At 44.1% G+C, this 18,972-nt stretch overlaps 1 non-coding gene and 1 pseudogene across 1 annotated transcript; both read left to right on the top strand.

Moving 5' to 3' along the window:
- The first annotated feature begins 1,642 nt into the window (after positions 1 to 1,642).
- LOC121498384 lies at positions 1,643 to 1,746 on the top strand. Its single transcript, XR_005989763.1, has one exon. It is a non-coding gene; the product is annotated as a small nucleolar RNA U13 (small nucleolar RNA).
- Positions 1,747 to 9,830: 8,084 nt separating this feature from the next.
- LOC121498408 lies at positions 9,831 to 9,923 on the top strand (annotated as a pseudogene).
- Positions 9,924 to 18,972: the final 9,049 nt, after the last annotated feature.

The raw sequence follows: 18,972 nt of genomic DNA, 5'->3' as shown, positions 1-18,972 counted from the left end.
TCCTCGCAGGGAGCCTGCTTCTCGCTCTGCCTGTGTCTCTGCTTCTTTCTGTGTCTCTTTTAAAAGAAAGAAAGAAATGTTGAAAGTAGATTCACTGCACTCAGAGATAAACTCTATCCCTTTGTCTTCGGGATACACCCTGAGCCTTAGCCAGCTGGCTTTGAAAGTGTCACATGCATGAATGAGTGCCTGGCTGAGCAGAGCTCCCTCACCTCCCCCGCCCCTGATGATAGGTGGCTCCAGGTGTCATCCTGATGCAGGGAGAAAAATAGTGAGTTAATGCATTGAGAACTGACCCCTGCATGCGAGAGCACACCAGCTGGGTCTGTCGGAGCAGGCTGGGGCTTCAGGAAGCCACATTAGGTATGAGACTTCAAGCAGCACTGGTTTGGAGGTGCATTGGCAGCCTGGAGGAGAATGCATTTAAACCCCACTCTAAAACAACAGAGCCTTGAGGCCAGTGGTTTATTGGGTGTTTCCAGTAAAGATGCAGAGCCCAAAGCCTCCCCAAGGAATCCCTAGCACAGTAACACAGCACACATGTATCTGGCCACATTTGCAGTTTTAAGCACTTAGGATATCCAGAGAAGGGGCCTGTGTGCCTTTCCAAGCATCATGCTGGCCTGCCTCTGAAATCAAAGCTGTTTGGTCGGATTCAGAGAGCAGAGGGAGTGGTGCTGAGCCAGGAGAAGCATTAACGGCTTGGGACGAAATAGCTCCATGACTGCAGACAAAAGTATGCTTTTTCTTAAACCACGAACCTGGAATGTTCCTTCTGATGATGATTACAGGCCAAATCAACACTTTGAGTGATGGAAACCAGGCCCACACTTTGCTCATGGTGTCCAGGCTGGGACAGCTGTGGCCTAATGAGATCCAGAAGCCCTACCATGCTCATTGGTGGGTCCTCATGGGAGGGGGCACCCAGGAGCTGTTCTGAAGGGCTCCTTGCCCAGCTTGGGGGGCTCAGCAGGTGTGCACCAGAGCCAACCCTGTCCCACACATTGACCCCTTGCTGGGGTGACAGGAAGGGGCCGTGGGGTCAGAGCATTGGGACAGAGCTATTCCCAGATCTACTCCCCAGCTCAAGCCATGACCTATCTGCCTCCAGATCTCTCATTATCACACTAACTACATCTGAAAATGCAGGTAAAGTTTGCTCTCTTTGCACTTGGTGGAAATGATGTTACTATTTGATACATAATGAAGCCCCATGATAATGCACTCACAATAGCATAAGATCGGATGAATATACAGTGAAGGGGACTGGCCCCTGCCCCCAGTCATTCAACCTACCCCATTATAACACAAGGCCACATTTTATGGGACTGAATTCTAGGGGACCTACTTAGGAATTTGCTATATTTGTTTAGTAACCCAAATCCACATAGAGATATGCCAAGCATGCAGAAGCCCCCTCCCACCTGCTGCCAGGGCCACTTTGGTAAGAGAAAGCCCTGGTGAGATGCTGCTGTCAAGGACATCTATACCTGAAGGAGCGGGCATTTTCAATGCCCGTGGGTCACTGTCATCTCTCAGTGCCCTCCCCCAGGTGGAGGCTCAACAGTTAAAGGGGCGCACGTGGTCCTGGTAATGATGTTAGTCCCTCAGAGAGCTGAAGGGTAGAAAGGTGGCTTAACAGATCCTTTTGTAGTTCATAAACAAGATGATCGCGTGTTCACACCATCATGTGACATGTGCCTCCCTCAAACCTTGTTATGACCTCAGCACATTACCCGTCTGATGTGAACTCGGAGGGGGGAAAAAAAGGTGGCTTAACAGAGAAGTAAGGGCAAAATCTTTGCTCTGGCCCGCAGATCTGGAGCAGATCCAGACTTGTGCTTGTTAATAAGCTGCCTCCTCACACAGCTCTGGGGAAGGAAATTTGGCTGATAATTAATTCTCCACCCTTCTGGATAGTATGTGAGGAGGCAAAGGCACCAGACCAGCTGTTCCTTCCAGTGTTATCTTTCCTATCACCATTATTGGAGCCACTGGTCCTGAGAGATGAAGCATTCTTGAGAGGTTGGAGACCTACACATCACTAATCTTGCTTTGTGTCGTTGTCAATGACATTCTCAAGTGTCAAGGAGCTACGATTCCTGAACAAGAAAGAAAAGTGCCTTCTCCATGTTTCAGACAGAAGATGACCTTGCAGAGGAGACATCCAACCATGGAGGGGGACAAGAGGAAGCTACTGGTTTTCCACATTTAAAATTGTTCAGGCTTTCTGTAGAAGAAATCATGGTACAATTTAGACTTGCCTACACTCTTGGAGGAAGTTTGCTTCAGTCTCTGGAGTCCTGGTCTCTTTAAAGGGGCAGAACTCTCCAGATGTGACTACAAGGCTGTTATAGTCCTCTTTGGGGCACCCCACAATCAGACAAGTCAACAAACCCATCTCTTCCTCACAAACAGAATCCTGTGCACTTCTCCCTGCCCTCTGGCTTCAACCACAGGAAGTCCATTCCAGAATATACTAGACTGTTCCAGAATTTCCTGAGAATTCTGGAATGCCTGGACTCTCCTACCAAGCCTACCCAGCTCTCTGCTCTAGAACCCTTGCAGACTTTAGAATCTCCCACCCACAGGTTCTTTCCCCTAGGTGGACTAGAGTTCAGAGACTGCTTGCACTTCATGTCTATTACCTCACCACTCCAATTTTTTTTTTTTTTTTGCTACTCAGTATGTTCTTACTATACTGCATTTCCTTTTTCTCTAATTTTTAATCACAGTCCACAGTGGATGTGTGAGAGGCTGGAGGGCCCCCACCTCCAGTCTTGTCAGCAATTGGCAGTAACTATAGGACCTCCCTGACCAGAAGTGGTTATATGCTCTTCCTTTGGGTCTGCAGCCTTCAATATAAAAGCTCAATACACTTTTTCACATTATATGGTGACCGTTTGATATTCCTTCGCTCTAGAAAATGACATCACTTACTGAGCACCTCCTCCATGACAGTGTTAAAAATAATTATTTCCATTTCCTTAAGATAAGTATTCTATAGATGAGGAAACTAACATTCAAAACAATGAAGTAACTTCTCCAAGATCACACAGAGAAATATTGAGCAGAGAAATCAAGGTTCAATCAGTCAAGCCTTGTTCCAAAGCCAACCTTCTTTCTGTAGCCTCCCTGCCAGTCAACATCCTATAAACCTGAGGTCTGGGCTCAGACTTTCCTCTCTGTCCTGGAGGTGGACACTGGGACTGAGAGGTTTCATGGGATGTGGTACTTTTAGTGTTAAAGCTAGGCCAGATGGCCATCTATAGGGAGTGTGGACACCCGGACCATAAGGTGGGCCTCAGGTGTAGAGGGCAGATGCCAGGGGAAACAGAGCCAAGGAGAATGCCCGCTATGTGCAAAGATGCCCCTGCAGGGCTGATGCTGCAATAACAAGTCTTCCAACTTTAGAGGATTACAGCTTTAGTCTCCAAACCAGAACACAATTGTGATCATTTGGAGGGTGGAGATGGGTTAATATGCCAAACATTAGAGAAATATCCCCCAATTTTTCTTCCGTTTATGTGAATTCAGGGAAGCTAAAACTGGATACAAGTTTTGAAAATATTCATGGATCCATTGGACTCACCCACCTCAAATGTCATCTCTGAGAAGGCTTCCAGGTCCACATGCCTCCAGGATATGACCCAAGGTCCTTAGGTGCTCCTGATCCAATGCCTACCAAAAGCTCCCATACCATCGACTCCCCGACACACACAGACACCACATGACCTCGTCAAAGCATTTTGCTGTTTCACGCCACATTTCTATACATGCAATGGCTTGCTAAGATCCAATCTTTCTTTCCATAGCCTTCCAGACTACCTCATCCCTGCCTGGGTCACATGGCACTGTCCCTTTTTGTTGTACATCCATGTTCATCTCACCCTCCAGGCTGGCACACAAGGATCAGTGACTGTGTCTTATTCCCAGGGTTCCCAGTATCCACCACAGTGTTTGGCAGATGATCAATAAATGTTTATTTCAATGAAATGGACACAGAGCTGCACAGGGCACACTGGTAATGAAGCTTCCCAGCTTGAAAGGCACTCTGCTCCAGGTTGCAGCCACCCGAAATTCCAGGTTTATATAAACACTAAGCTTACCGTCAGCTTCTAACCAAGGCTACTCAGTCCCACTGCTGTGGAGGCCACCTCTTGGTTGCCATGGGAACTAGCCACTCACAAAACCTCTGCCCACCTGCCCTCCCCCCCAGAACTCCACCCACACTCCCTGCTGCAGAGCCCTCTTAGATGCTACCAGGAGAACTGCCCAGGTGCCAGAGCCTCCCTCCAGCTACCCTCCCCTTAGAGTTGCCTTGAGCCAGAAGACGGGGGTGGGGTTTTAGCGGTGATCCATGTACAGACGCTTTTATGGAGAAATGCACTCGAAGTTGCAAAGCGACCAGCAGTAAGTGATTTATTGGAACACAACCTGTGAGATAAAGTATCTTTGCTCTTTGCAGCTGGTTTGAGAAGGGTGAGAACCGAGAAGCAGGCAGATTGGAAAATGGAAGAGGGATCAGATCTCCTTTATCCCCAGAGTGGGTGGAAAGTCTGATGGCGGGAAAAGGGAGCCAGGGAATGTCAGACCTGCCAGAGGTGGGTCCCAGCAGAGATGTTATCAATTGTACTTGGAAGGCAATCAGTGCAGGGTGGACACCTTTTGTAGATGAGGCAACTGAGGCTCAAAGAAGTTAAATGAATGCATGTTCATTTCTTCTTCCCCAGGCACACGCTGCCCGGCCTCCCTTGCAGAGGAGTGGCCATGCAGCTATCCAAGGGATCTGAGAGAAGGTGATATGGGCTTGGTCAAATCTCCCATGCACGCCTCCAGGCTCTAGTCCTCTTATGCCTGGCTGGACTGACGATGAGCCCTGGGCAAACTTAGAAGTGACCAGTGATCTGATGAAGATGGCAAAGCCTCTGACAGACCAAGTCCCCAAATGAATATGCAGGGTGGGTTGCCCCACAAATCTTTATACCTACCTGGAAGTATTACTTGGAAAAAAAAAAAAAAACTTCTAGTGACTATACATGGTGAGTTCTGTTTGTTACAAGTAGCCTTCCCTTACAGCACAGTCCTGTCTGGCTTTCAGCTTCCCTGTACCAAATGTCACAGGTCAGGACTAGTTCCAAGGCAACCAGTGGCACCCAAGATATATAGGCTCAGCTGGACAAGCTCAGAAATCCTGGGATCAGAAATGTTTTATTCATTGTAACAGCTATTTCCTATGTTCTGGAGGACTTCCAAGAAACTGGCTTTAAGACAGAACATGAGCCGTCCACATGACATGTTCCCAGGGAGATAATGGATTTGCTTCCTGATGTCTGGTACTTAAAAGATGTTCTGTAAGTACCTATGGGATGGATGGATGGATGGATGGATGGAAAATAGCTTCTACTATAGGGGAAGGAAAGAATGTCCTTACATAGCTATGGAGTCTATTTGAGATACAGAAAGGTAGGTAAAGAGAGAGAGCTGTTCACTTCAGCAACAATACCCATTTGCAGTCTAGCTGGGTTGAGGGAGGTGGGTGACCAGAGATGGACAGGCCCAAGGAGACAGCAGATGTGTTAGTGGCCCCTACTGTGGGTGATGCTGCCCACCCATCCCCAACAAGAGTTAGGGTTGCCACTTTAGCAAATAAAAACACAAGATGCCCAGTTAAATTTGGATTTCAAACAACTAATATCTGCCCATATGAAGCTTGGGATATACTGATACTAAAAAATTATCCATTTTTCTAAAATCTTAAATTCAAATTTAACTGTGTGTCCTGTAATTTGATCTGGCAACCCTAAAGTAGGCTACCCAAGAAGTGATCTTGTATGGACAAATGGAGGAGACAAGCTGATGTGGCCTGATCAAAGACCATTATTACTTCAGGGACTTAGTCTTATTGTCAGGGTTTTTTGCCTCTTGTGAATAACCAGAAAGTAGAAGACCTGTAGCAACTTCATTTGGCCTCTTTCTGCATTCTGGAAAGTATTCTAAGTATAGAAAATGATAAGTCTATAAATAGTGGTGTAAATTAGAACAGAAAAAAAAAAAAACTTTGGCCTTCAGTCCACAAGATCCAGAAAAGAAATCTTCCAAGCCAAAGACTGTTTATTAAATGTGAAACATACAGCCTCATTCATAACAGAATTTATGGAATGGGAGCACAAGGGGCCTTTCTGTTTTTAACCTTTAGAAGAAGTCTCAGTGTTTCTTCAAGATTCTTAAAACAAACATCATTCACATGTAGTTACTACTGTCACTGTCAAAAAGCTGATATTTAATAAATAGTCCATTGTCAGCACAGAATTCTCCATTGGTCTTTGTTGAGACACTCTTGTTCTCCCCCTTTAGATTCCACACAATTTTAGCTTATCTTAATATTCCTAAGAGCCATGGAAGAAAGTTCTAGAAGTAAAGGGGATATAGCCTCACCTTTCCCCCATCCCCACACACTGATCACATTACAAGGTTACAGTTAAAACCTCCTTGGAGAGAAAAAAGGCAAGAGGGCCGAGAGGGTGAGCCAATCACCATCCTGGGCCGGGAGGATTGGTCAGAGATATCTGGTACCACATCCTGGCCGGTGTGATGATGCCTCACGTTAGTGACAAGATTCAGAGCTGCATCTAAGCATCACGTTGTGGCAGAAACTCTATCATAATCACCCCCATTGGCCATGTGTTTTACTTGTCACTGTCCTCCACTGGTGTCCCTATTTTAAGGCTTGCCTCTCTGCAGGCCATTCTCAACACAGCAGCAGTCAGAGAGATCTTTGTAAAATGTCATTCTCCCATTTTAAACCTTCCAATGATTCCCCAGCCTTCTAAATATATATATATATCTTCAAATCCCTTAGTGTGGTCTACAATGCACATGACTTGACCCCTCTGACCTCACTCTCTTCTACTCTCCCCAACGACATTCACCCCATGCTACAACACTGGCTGCCTTCTGCTCCTCAAACACACCAAGCCTGATCCCTGCTTAGGGTTCTGCATGAACTGGTAACTGTGCTTGAAAAATTCTTGCCCTGGGTGTCTGGCTGGCTGCTGCTTTTTGTCATTCAGGTAACAGCTTAAAATTACCTTGGAAAGCAGCTTTTCTAGATCAGGAGACCTATAGCAATTCCCTCCCCTACGCTTCCCCATCTCTTCAACCCTATTTTATTTTTATCATCACACTTAGCACTAGCTCATAATTTTTCATTTATTTGCTTATTATCTGTATCCTCAAAATAGAATGTAAATTCCAGGAAGACAGAGACCCTATTTGTCCTATTCAACCCAAGTCCCCAGTACCTAGTATGGCATGTAATATGCAGTAGGCAGGCTGTCAATATATGTATCTTGCAGAAACTTTCAAAGCATCATCATATTGCCAGCCACCAAATCCTTATGAAGACAGCATCATGGAGAAATCCTCATGAAGATAGCATATATACAGACTAATAATACTAGCAAATATTTATCCAGAGCTTACCACATGCCTAAGCACTTTACATGTATAATTAATTCTCCTAATCCTCACAGTAGCTCTAGGAATTCTGTTATATATTATCCCATTTAACAGACAAAAGGCCTGGAGCACAGGTGGGGAAAGTAACTTGCCCACGACCACACCAGAACTAAGGAGTTGCCTGGATATACCCAGGTGATCCAACTCCAAGCTATAAGCACTGTTCACCAATCTGTGTTGCTAACCCCAAATAAAGCCCAAATCCTGGGACTTAAATGGGAACGAGTCCAAGCTAGTTTCTGGAAGATAGTCCCTGTGAGGCTTTTGGTTGTCTATGTTGGTTTGTTTTATACCGTTTGTAGAGTTCTGGTCATATGTTAGGAGGAAAGAAAACCAACCATGATTTGGCAAGAATTATGAGAGCCAAAGACAGAAAAGGAGGGAGGCCAGTGAAGACCTCAATAAACCACTGTCTTCTGTGTCTACCCATCCGTTCATCTGTCAGTTACTCCCTTCCATGTTTTGAGCGCCTATCTGCTGCCAGGAACTATTCTAAGCACGTTTGTCCATCACGAGGCAGTAAGAACTATAGAGGCATAGAAGCAAGGTAGAGGAATATAGAGTGCCGAGGATAGAATGCTGCTTCATAGGCTTCATGCGGGGGGGAGGGGCAGTGGGGACAGTAAGCATAAAGGCCCTAAGGCTTGGGCATAGGCCTGGTATATCCTGATGATAAACAGGGAATGGGTCTGAGACAGAGAGAGTAGTGAGGAGGAATGAGGTCAGAGGAGAAGAGAGAGGCCTTATAGGTGTGGTAAGGTATTTGGATTTCACTCAGTCTATGAGAAGCCATGGTTTGACTTAACAAATGTAAAGAGTCGATTTGGCTCCTCAGAGACCATGGGGGCACCAGTCGAAACCGGAATACCAATGATGGCGATGGCTCTGCCCCCTAATAGACAACGTCTGAAGATATTTTTGGTTGTCACAACTTGAGGTGGAAGGAGAGGGTGCAAGTGGCATCCAGTGAGTGGAAGCCAGTAATGCTGCTGACCATTCTATGGGGCATACAAAGCTCCTGCAGGAGAATTACCCAGCCCAGAATGTCATTAGTGCTGAGGTTGAGAAATCCCAAATTAGGAGATTACTACAATAATCTAGGCAAGAGATTTACTCATTAAATGGATACTAAGCACCTATCATGCACCAAGCAGTGTACCGGGAACGGAAGATACCAAAATAAACAAAACAGACAAGGTCTGTGCCCTCACAGAGCTCATGTTGCAGCGATGGTGGAAGTTCAGAACAGGGTGAAGAGAGGGTAGGATGATGAGGATGGCTGGATTTTTAAATGTCTGTTGAAGGCAAAACCGACAGAGTTTGCTCAGAACTGGATGTGCAGAGAAAAGAGTCAGATTTGACCCCAACGCTTTGTCCATTCAATTAGTACAGAGTTGCCATGTATTGAGATGAAGACCCCTGGAGGAGAAAGTGGTTTGGAGTATGGAGCAATCAGGGGTTCTGTTTGGATATATTGAGTAGACATGAGGGCAACTGGATATTTTAGTCTGGAGATTGAAAAAAAAAAGGCATGAAGGTAAAAAAAATTAGAGACAGAATCTTAGAAATTGGCAAATGTAAGGAATATTCAGGGATTCGGTTTAAATGTAAGAACACATCCAAGAGATCCTCACACCAAGCCTGAGCTCTCCACAAGGGGGAAGCCAGGGAGGAACTGGCAACAGAGAATGAGTTAGGAAGATAGCAGCCATGCGGAATCTTGTTGGAAGCCAAATGAAGAAAATGTTCCAGGCAAAGAGAGTGGTCAAACCATGCTAGGTAAGTGCTCCCATGTAAGGAAGAAAAGGCTAAATACCACTCATCCCCACTTCTAACACTCTAAATTGTTCTAGTGAGGCCAGCACGAAACTTGGTCCACCCATCGCTGCCTTAGCTGTGCAGTTTCTCCAGGATAATTACTGAGCATGTATCCTGACTGATAAATTAACCTGGAAGTTGTATAAGATACAAAAATGATCAATACATAGTTTCTGTTCTCCTGAAGCTTTCTCCTACTAGGGAAAATACAACACATCCACAAAAGCTTCTGTCACATTGAAAGAAGGAATTAATCCCTCGGTATTTGTTGGGTATCTACTAAACTCATAGCACTCTCCTTGTGGTTAAAAATATACAAGAGAAATGTAAGACAAAGGCTTTTGCCTCATGGAATTTACAATACAGTCGAGGAGATAGGGATAAATATAAATGAAATATTTTGAGAAGAAATCAAGGTAAACCATTATAGTGTAAAGTGGGAATACCCTGGGTATTTGAAGGAGGAAACCATTCATATTATAAGGCTCTCAATTGCTTCTCGGCCTTTTGGCTAAGATCAAGTGTAGTATCTGTTCATATTATAAGGCTCTCTTCCTGAGCTCCAGCCTGAAATGCTTCCCTTTTGCCGTAGTTCACATATGTGTGGGAGATGGGGAGGGGGGCACAGAAGTTAGGGATCAGGCAAGATGTTAATAAATCAGCATCTGACCATGACCACCTCTGAGAAAGTGGCCACAAAGCACACTGGCCACCTGCTGCCAGTCAGAGGAGACTTCTCCTTAGATGTTCAGCCTCATGATTAAGCATCTGCTAGGACTGGTGGTGGAGGTAGAATTAGGGCCAACATGGAGCTGAGATATCTTGATGTCTCTTCCCATTCATTAGCTCCTAGCTGTTATTTCCCCCAGAAGTAACCAGATAAAAGAGTTTTTACATTTGAAATGTTGAGGCTTTGGAAAAATCAATTTCCACACCATTTTCTCCCTCAGTCTGATATAGTAACCCAAAATGCTTCTCAATTTTGCATACCCAAACATTACAGTGGAAAGTTCATGAATTTCTGCATAATATAACCAAATCCTCATATTATACTGAGCAAAGCTTCAATGCTCACAGGAACTCTTTGTGTAAGGGGCAGATGAGCCTCAAAGGACAATCAGGCATTTGCCTGTTTTAGCCTAATTTCTGGAGTATGGGCTGGGCAGCAAAGTAGTGGCTTGCTGGGCATGTGTAAGTAGAATATGTTGCAAGTGATTGCGAAATTTCTATGCCTCTTTCTGTACAAATTTCAAACAATGTTTAAGATAAATGTGTATGACTCAAGTAGAGAAGGGATAAGAGAAACCATATATTCTCTTTTTGTGCTAATTCCTGAAATACTATTTCATTACAACTCAAGATAGCTCAGAAGGAAGATGGAAGAACAAATTATTTCAAGACAATATCTACTTCCTCTATCTCCCCTCCTCTTCTTTCTCAAGTCAGTTTGCCTTAGCAACAGTAAGATATTTCAATTTTCTGTTCTGTCAACACCACACCAGAGCCAAAGGAAACATGATCATTTTGCTCTGGTCCAAATAAATAAGGGAGTAGATTATTTTTTTCAAACAGCAAAGGGCCGTAGAGTTAGATATTACCTATAAAATATGGAAGACTTATACGGCCATTATCAGGAAAATTCCTTAAAGTCTCTTTTCCCTAGCAAGGAAACAATTTTTAAAAATCCATAATTTCATTTTTCACAGTATAGAGCCATCCTGTTCTCTTTGGGCCCAGTTTTAAATTGGAAAATTCAGAAAAAATAAATTATAAATACACAAGATCAATTGATTTCTTATGAATGTGATTTTTCTTACCTGACATGTGTTTCATAAATTAGGATAATGTTGCTGTGTTTTTAGATTAAAAGACCCAGTTCAATATGTCTGTCCAGGGAAGAGGAAATGAAACATTTGCGTCTTGCTTCCATTAGGAAGATGCCTTCTGACAGGCAGCTGTCAAGCAAGGCGTCTGGATTCTGACGGTGCTGCTTTAGATCATGGTGCTGAAAGTCTTCAGAAATCCAACGAAATCATAGAACCTTACCACAGCCCTTCCCCACCCTCTACCCCCAGAAACAACATGAAGGACACCTGCACATGCACAACCCTGAGGATAACTTCCAGGTTTTCAAGCTCCACCCCCACCCCCCCACCCGCCCCCCGCCCCAGAGGCCAGAACTATTTCCACACCCATTAGTTTCAAGCTGTCTGCTCCGGACCAAATGACTTGTTCTCTCTTGGACTCACTCTCCCTCTTTGTAAAATGGGCATGTAGTCATGACATCTACCTCATCGATGTGCTCTCAAGCTCAAATGAATAGCTATAGCTAAAGCCCTTGGCACAGTGCCTTGTCTGTCATGATAGCTGGTTATTGTTAGCTGTTATTTTCATGCCTGGACCATGAAGTTAAGATTCCCTGGTTAAAAGAATAGCATAGTTACTTTATAGTTTATTGATATCATTGTTTTCCAAAAATCCATATATGGATTATGGAGTAACAGTTATGGAGTAACAGTTAAAAGTATGGGTTTATTTTACAATGTTCATCATTTGCTTTAAAATAGTTTGACTTTGGGGCAGCCCCAGTGTCTCAGCGATTGAGCGCCTGCCTTTGGCTCAGGGCGTGACCCTGGAGTCCCCGGATCAAGTCCCACATCGGGCTCCCTGCATGGAGCCTGCTTCTCCCTCTGCCTCTGTCTCTGCCTCTCTCTCTCCCTGGGTCTCTCATGAATAAATAAATAAAATCTTTAAAAAAAATAGTTTGACTTTGAGCATGAGAGCATGAGTTTGTATTAGTGGAAGCCTCAACTCTAGGGTCACTTAGTTGCCCTTAGAAATTCAGGGGCAGGGACACTCGAGTGGCTCAGCGGTTCACAGTCAGCCTTCAGCTCAAGGCGTGATCCCGGAGTACTGGGATCGAGTCCTGCATTGGGCTCCCCGAAGGGAGCCTGCTTCTCCCTCTGCCTGTGTCTCGGCCTCTCTCTCTTTCTGTGTCTCTCATGAATAAATAAATAAAAATCTAAAAAAAAAAAAAAAAAGAAAAGAAAAGAAAAGGAAATTCAGGGGCAATAGAGAAATTCAGCTTCCAAGGGTGGTTAGCTGGGATTACATGAGAAAGACATCAGCTCTCCTGATCTCAATTAGTACCTGATGCTTTGAAATTAGGATAGTGAGTTTCTATTGGTGAACTGAGGGGCTTGCTGGTCTATATGATGAATATCAGAAATCAGCTCTCAATGTTAAAATTAAAGGTTTTCAAGTTTTGAGGACTGGGTAAATATTGGGAAGGTGCCCCCAACCCAGGCGTGAACAGGCTATAGGAATCTGGTGAGGCCTGAGGCCATGTCCTAGGAATGGCACTCAATGTTGTTGCTTACAACTCAAGGGAAGTTTTTAGGCAAGAGGTGGAACCCTCAAGCTCACAGTTGCATGAACTGTCCTGAGCCTGCTTTCTAAATGAATATTTGTTTAATAAAAGAACTCTATCTGTGACCAAATTTGGTCCAAGAATTGCTTACTTAATAACAAGATAATGAGGTAGAGGGCATAGCTAACTCTCACCCATCTTAAATGTCCCAGTGCCCTCATATACTCCAAATTACCCACAAGTTGTGATTGGACCTTTTGAAAAAAGTTAGTTCACATCGACTTTAAAATAAGATAGACTTGAATTTGGATCTGGGATGTGCTCCTTCCTAGCTCTTTTACCTGGGTCAAAAGTCCTCATTTATGGATTTTTAAAGTATTAAATAAGATAAGGCCTACAGAGCACATAGTACAGTACCTGTCACACAGTGAGAAAGTAATAAAAGCATGGTCATGTTATTATTAAGTGTTTAGGGATTCTCATTTCTCTTAATTCTAAGTGGTTTTTCAGTGTCTTTTGATTTTCATTTTCCTTGGTTATTTACACAGAGCTATAAATCAAAACTATCCACTCTTAAACTTTTGTAATCTGTGTTCCTCTGGTAATTCCTCTACCTCTTTGATTGCTTACTGTCCCATTAGAATAAATGTTCCTCAAGGGCAATCTTGTCTCTCTTTGTCACTGTCCATGGCCAGCATCTAGCCCTAGGCCTGGGATGTGGTAGGGGCACTCTAGGAATTTAGTTGCATAGTGATTCTGTTCTCACCCAGGCTCAAAACCAGTTCTCTTTTACTCTCCTTCTCCTTCCCCTATTCCCATGCAACCACTCATGCTGCCTCTTGGTTGTTTATTCATGATGTTATATCATCTACTCTCCATCTGCTCAGCCACCATCTTAGTCCAGGCCCGTCTTGCATTTAAACCATTGAAATTTTCACCTGCCAATTATCTCCAGCTTGTTCCTCCTCCCCCATCTAGCTATTTCCTTTCTTCAACTATTTTCGACAAAACTGCCAAATTAGTCTATTAAAATCTTGCTTTGTACAAGTCATCATTCTCTCAAAAACAAACATTTTCAACAATTTTCACTGAGAGGATCCAAATCCCATAGGCTAGGTGGCAACTGAAGTGTCTATGACCTAACCCATAGACCTTCCTTTAGGCAATCTTTCACTCTGGTCAAAATGGTTTACTCGTTATCTCCTATTGATGTTACTTTCAAGTCTTGTGTTTTATTTTAACAGTCATGTCAATTTTGCATATGAATTTTCCGTGTTTCTCTTAGTGGTAGAAGCTTTTCTGATGCTATGCTTTAAAATGCTTCCAAGAGAACAATAAAAAAGAGTAATAAAAAGGGGAGCCTGGGTGGCTCAGTGGTTGAGTGCCTGCCTTTGGACCTGGTTGTGGTCCCAGGGTCCTGGGATCAAGTCCCGCATATGGGTCTCCCCACAAGGAGCCTGTTTCTCCCTCTGCCTGTGTCTCTGCCTCTCTCTCTCTCTCTCTGTCTCTCATGAATAAATAAATAAAATCTTTTAAAAAAAGAAGTAGTAATGGCTATTTTTTTATTTAATTTTTTAGCATTTTATCAAGGTCAGAAATTTGTTTGACTTGTTTCATGGTAACACAGTAGTTGAGAATTCACAATGTGGAACATTCTGGAAGAGTACCCAAGCAACTCTACTTCCTGGCGACCCATTCCCTTTATCCGCCTGGCCTCTCCCATTTAATTCCTCAATAACTGCCTCACCACAGGAGAAGAATGAAGTCAGGGAACTCAGGAAAGGAAGGGCTTTGAAATAACATGTTACGGGGAGATGAGGTTTGGGCATTAGCTGTGTTTTCTATGGTCCTCATTAACCCAGGTGATTGAAAGTGCGAGAGAAAGGATGTGTCAGCTGAATCACAAAATGTTATAGTGGGTTTTGCCTTCTCGGTAGGCACGAACTACACGCGTGCGCACACAGACTTTCCCCAGCACCCCCCTCCTCCATCAGGCCTTTTGCTGAGGGAATTTACAAGAATCAGCCAGCCGTCTCCTGCTGTGAGTCGCATCAGCCTGCACTCTTTTCATGCCAGCTGATGCACTGATAAGTTTAAATATAATCGGGGCAAAAGAAGGAGGCTGGGTGCCCGGTGGGCGTGGCTCTTGGGCCCCAGGTAAGAACACACATTTCCAGACAGTGGCTGTGGCCTTGTTCTGGTTGCCATTATACTGATGTCCAGGATGCAAACATATGCAGGGAAGGAAGTCATCCTGCACCACTTGTTCGGTCTTTCGCTGTCTTGTTTATTGGCTGAGCAGTTATTTATTAGTTTGAATTCCGAGAAGGCTTATATTTCATTATGTTTATCCAGTGGCTTCCAGTCTATTAATAGCAAGTCCATTTTTGCAACAGTCTTCAACTATTAAGGCCAATTTCCATTAAAAATTGTTTCTAAAAATTACCATGAGAGAGGTAGAGTGGTTGCTTTCCTATAGATAGACCTGATATTCTTGAAGCCTGTGCTGACTTCTTTTAGGCAAGTGGAAGTGTGCCCATTTACAGGCTGCAGGAAACTCTAATGCATGTACTCCATACAGACATTCTGTGCTACCTATCGGCACGGCATCTAAGTACTTAGGCGAGGATAACAAGAAGAAAGGAGGATAAACTTCTCCCCAGACTCTGGTATAGTGGTGTGCCAAGCCAAATTTTTAATTTGGAGAGCAATTCTGCAGAAAATGAACAGAAACTGCTATCTAAACATTTTAATAAGAATAAGCCCCCAAGCCAATATGCAATCGAGTGCACTGCTTTCTAGTAATTTCATTTATACAACAGCTCCACAAGCTGTTTCTCTCTCCATATTCAGATAACCCTCGCCCCTAGGGTGACCGTAAAAATGATATTTTAATAATGTGCCACATCTGTGATCAGAAATACTTAATGAAACACTCTCATGATCATATGGTAACAAGCTTCAAAGAACTATTTCCAGATTTAGACAAGACCAGTTTGCTTCTTGTGGTAACTTTCACTGGCACATTTTTCCAGTATTTTCTGCAAGAAATCATACCTAAAGATAAGTGCTCAGGGTGAGGTCCAGCATTTATTTCAGCTGTAAAGACTTGCTGGCTCCCACAGAACTTCTAGATCTATAGAAATATAATGTGAGCCGTATATGTAATTTAAAATTTCTAGTAAAGAAAAGTGTAAGGAAACAGGTGGAATTAATTCTAGTGATACATTTAATTTAATACCTATATCCTCAAGAGTATCATTTCAATGTGTATTCAATATAAAAGAATTATGATTGGGATATTTTACTTTCTTTGTATTAAATCTTTGAAATCAGTGTGCATTTACATTTACATCTCAAATTAGAGGAGTCACCTTTCAAGGTCTAATAGCCACCACATCAGGTGGTGCAGCTATAAAACAAAAAGCTTTAGAAGGAGTGGTTTCAACCATCTGCATCAGGAAAATCCAGAGAATCTTAATAAGAATATGAATTCCTATGCCCTATCCCTAACCTACCAAATCATATCTCTGGGGGTGGCACTAAGGGATTTGCATTTTTTAATGGATTCCATAGCTGGAGCTTTGCTTACTCAAATTTAAGATCATCAGTGAGCCTCCGTGACCCAAATTTGATCATCACCCTTTAGCCAACACCACTACAACCTACCACAGTAACATAAGCCAGTAGACACAAGCACACAACCCATTCTCTTCTATTGACTCATTCAGTATGTATGGAGCACTGATTATCTGCCTAACACTGTTCTAGGTCATAAGGCTAGAATGATGAGAAACACAGGCCAAATCCTTGCCCTTTGGAAGCTTATAGCCCTGGTGCAGGAGACAGACAGGAAACATGTAGAGGACTAAATAGTGATCTAATTTCAGGTGATGGAGAAGACAAAGTAAAAGCAAGGATGGGAGATAGTGGATGGGCAGAGAAAGGATTGTGCTTCTACAAAGACGTGGTGTGCTGGTCTGGAGGGAGGGTCCTGGAGGGAGGGACCACTGGCCGACTGGGAATGCGAGTAGGGACAGAGCCACATATCACCTGGGGGAAGAGCCCTGCATTAGAGCCAGAGCAGGAAGGCCAGCAGGGCTGGAGCTGAGCGGGCCATGGGGAGCAGTGCCAAGAGGAGCACAGTCACCAACTGTACAGGCCCTGGAAGGCCACATCAAGACATTTGGGGTTCTTCCTAACAGCAATGCAAATGTCCTGGTGGGTTTCAAACAAGGGCATGTGACATTACCCCAGATGGGGGTGGCTATGCAAATTGTCTAGGAGAGACATAATGTTGGCTCAGACAGCAGGGACAGCAGTGGGGATGTGTGTTGAGTAGAGCTGGTGGATTTGGTAATGGATTGGCTGGGGGGGAGTGGGGAGATAAGGGGGAGTAGAGGAACAGCACCTTCTTTTGGGGCCTGAACAACTGAGTGATGGGTGGGACATTTACTGAGAGGGATGAGCATGGCTGAAGGGCAAATTTAACAACCCAGTTGCATAGATTATCTCTTTCTGATGGGGGAGATTCTTATCATAAAGATAGCCTATTTTTGTCAAAATGGAAAGGGAGAGGGGAGTTCATTTATTATTTGTCTCAGTTTCATCTGCACTTTTACTGTCTTTTTCCCACAGGGGAAAAGCTTATGAAGCTTTCTTGCTCCTGAAGAGTCAGAGGAGATCCCAGCCTCCTTCTTCATAGAATTCTCACCCAGATGTTCACACATGCACATTCACACACACACACACACACACAAACACACACACACACACACACTCCACCCTGCTTCTGCCCAGAAGACCCATAATCTCACCATCCATCATCCAGCTCCCTTTGGCTCTTCTGAGACTGGCATATAAGCTGGGCAGTCAGAATCTTAAAATGACCCACACCTCTGTATAATCCCCTCTCCTTGAGTGTGAGCAGGGACTGAATTGTAATTTCACTAAATCACAGCATAAGGTAAAAGTGAAGGGATTTTGCAATGTCACTGTGGTCACAAATCAGTTAACTCTAAGTTAATCAAAGGGGAGCTTGACCTGGGTGGGCCCGACCTAATCAGGACAACCCCATAAATGTGGGTCTAGAGGTCAGAGATGAAAAAGACATCAATGTTGCTCTCCTGGTGGCCTACAAGTGGTAAACTGCCATGTTGTGGAAAAGTCCATGTGTCAAGGAAGGGGCTTCCAGGAGCTGAGGGCCTTTGTCCTAGAACTGCAAAGAACTGAATTCTGCCAGAACCAATGAGCCTAGAAGAGAACCCTAAGCCTCAGCTGAGATTGTATCCTGGGCTGACATGTTGGTTATGGTCCTCTGAGACCCCAAGCAGAGGACCCAGCTCAAGCACAAGGAACTCTGACCCAATAAAACTATGCCATGGCAAGTGTATGGGGTTTTAAGGCACTAAGTTTGTGGAAATTTCTTACACAGCAATAGAAAATTAATACAAAAAGGTAATGATAATAAACACAGCAATAATAGATAAAAATATTCAGTGCTTATAATATGCTAAACATTTTCAATTGCTTTATAACCTTATTCTTTCCAGCAACCCCATACATTTGGCACTATTATTATCCCGATTTAATAGTTTCGAATCTTGAGGCTTAGGGAGAAGTCACAGAACTGAGGAGGTGACAGAGCAGGGATTGAGCCCAGGCCTAGAACTCAGAAGACAGAGTTTGACCACTAGGCAGTGCTGCCCCCAACCAGACGAGGGGCCCCTCATGAAGGAGTTCTGCCCCTGAGACCCTCTTCTTCGAAATAATGAAGCCTGCTCTGCCTGCATCTCAACCCCTTAATGCTCTCAGTCATGCCCTCTCCACCCAGGCTAGAGTAAGCAGAGCCTCGGCTGGGCCATCATGTCCTTTCCTGTCTTTGCACTCTGGACGTCCCACAGTCAGCGTGGACAGTGCGACCCCTGCGAGCTAGGGTGTCCCCAGGCTCTCCTGAGCATATTTTGGCCTAGCTCCCCCTTAGGGCAACCAAGACATCTTGGTTTTCCTAGTACTGTCCCAGTTTTAAAACTGGGAGCCCTTCCTCCCAGGAATCCCTCAATCCCAAGCAAACCGGGAGGGCTATACTACCTTACCACCCTCCAAAGCAAGCCCAGGCTGAGGTAGGACTTGAGGTCACTTCCACTCAGTGGTTTGCTGTGACCTTTTCCTTTCCAATGCCCACTAGAATATTTGAGTCTGCTCTCTATAGAAAGCTAGGAGCAGAAGCATCTCTACTGAAACAATTGGTACCAAAAAGCTTC

The sequence above is a fragment of the Vulpes lagopus genome, chromosome 8 (assembly GCF_018345385.1).
Source record: "Vulpes lagopus strain Blue_001 chromosome 8, ASM1834538v1, whole genome shotgun sequence".
Taxonomy (NCBI): domain Eukaryota; kingdom Metazoa; phylum Chordata; class Mammalia; order Carnivora; family Canidae; genus Vulpes; species Vulpes lagopus.
This window is presented reverse-complemented; position numbering and strand designations above follow the sequence as displayed.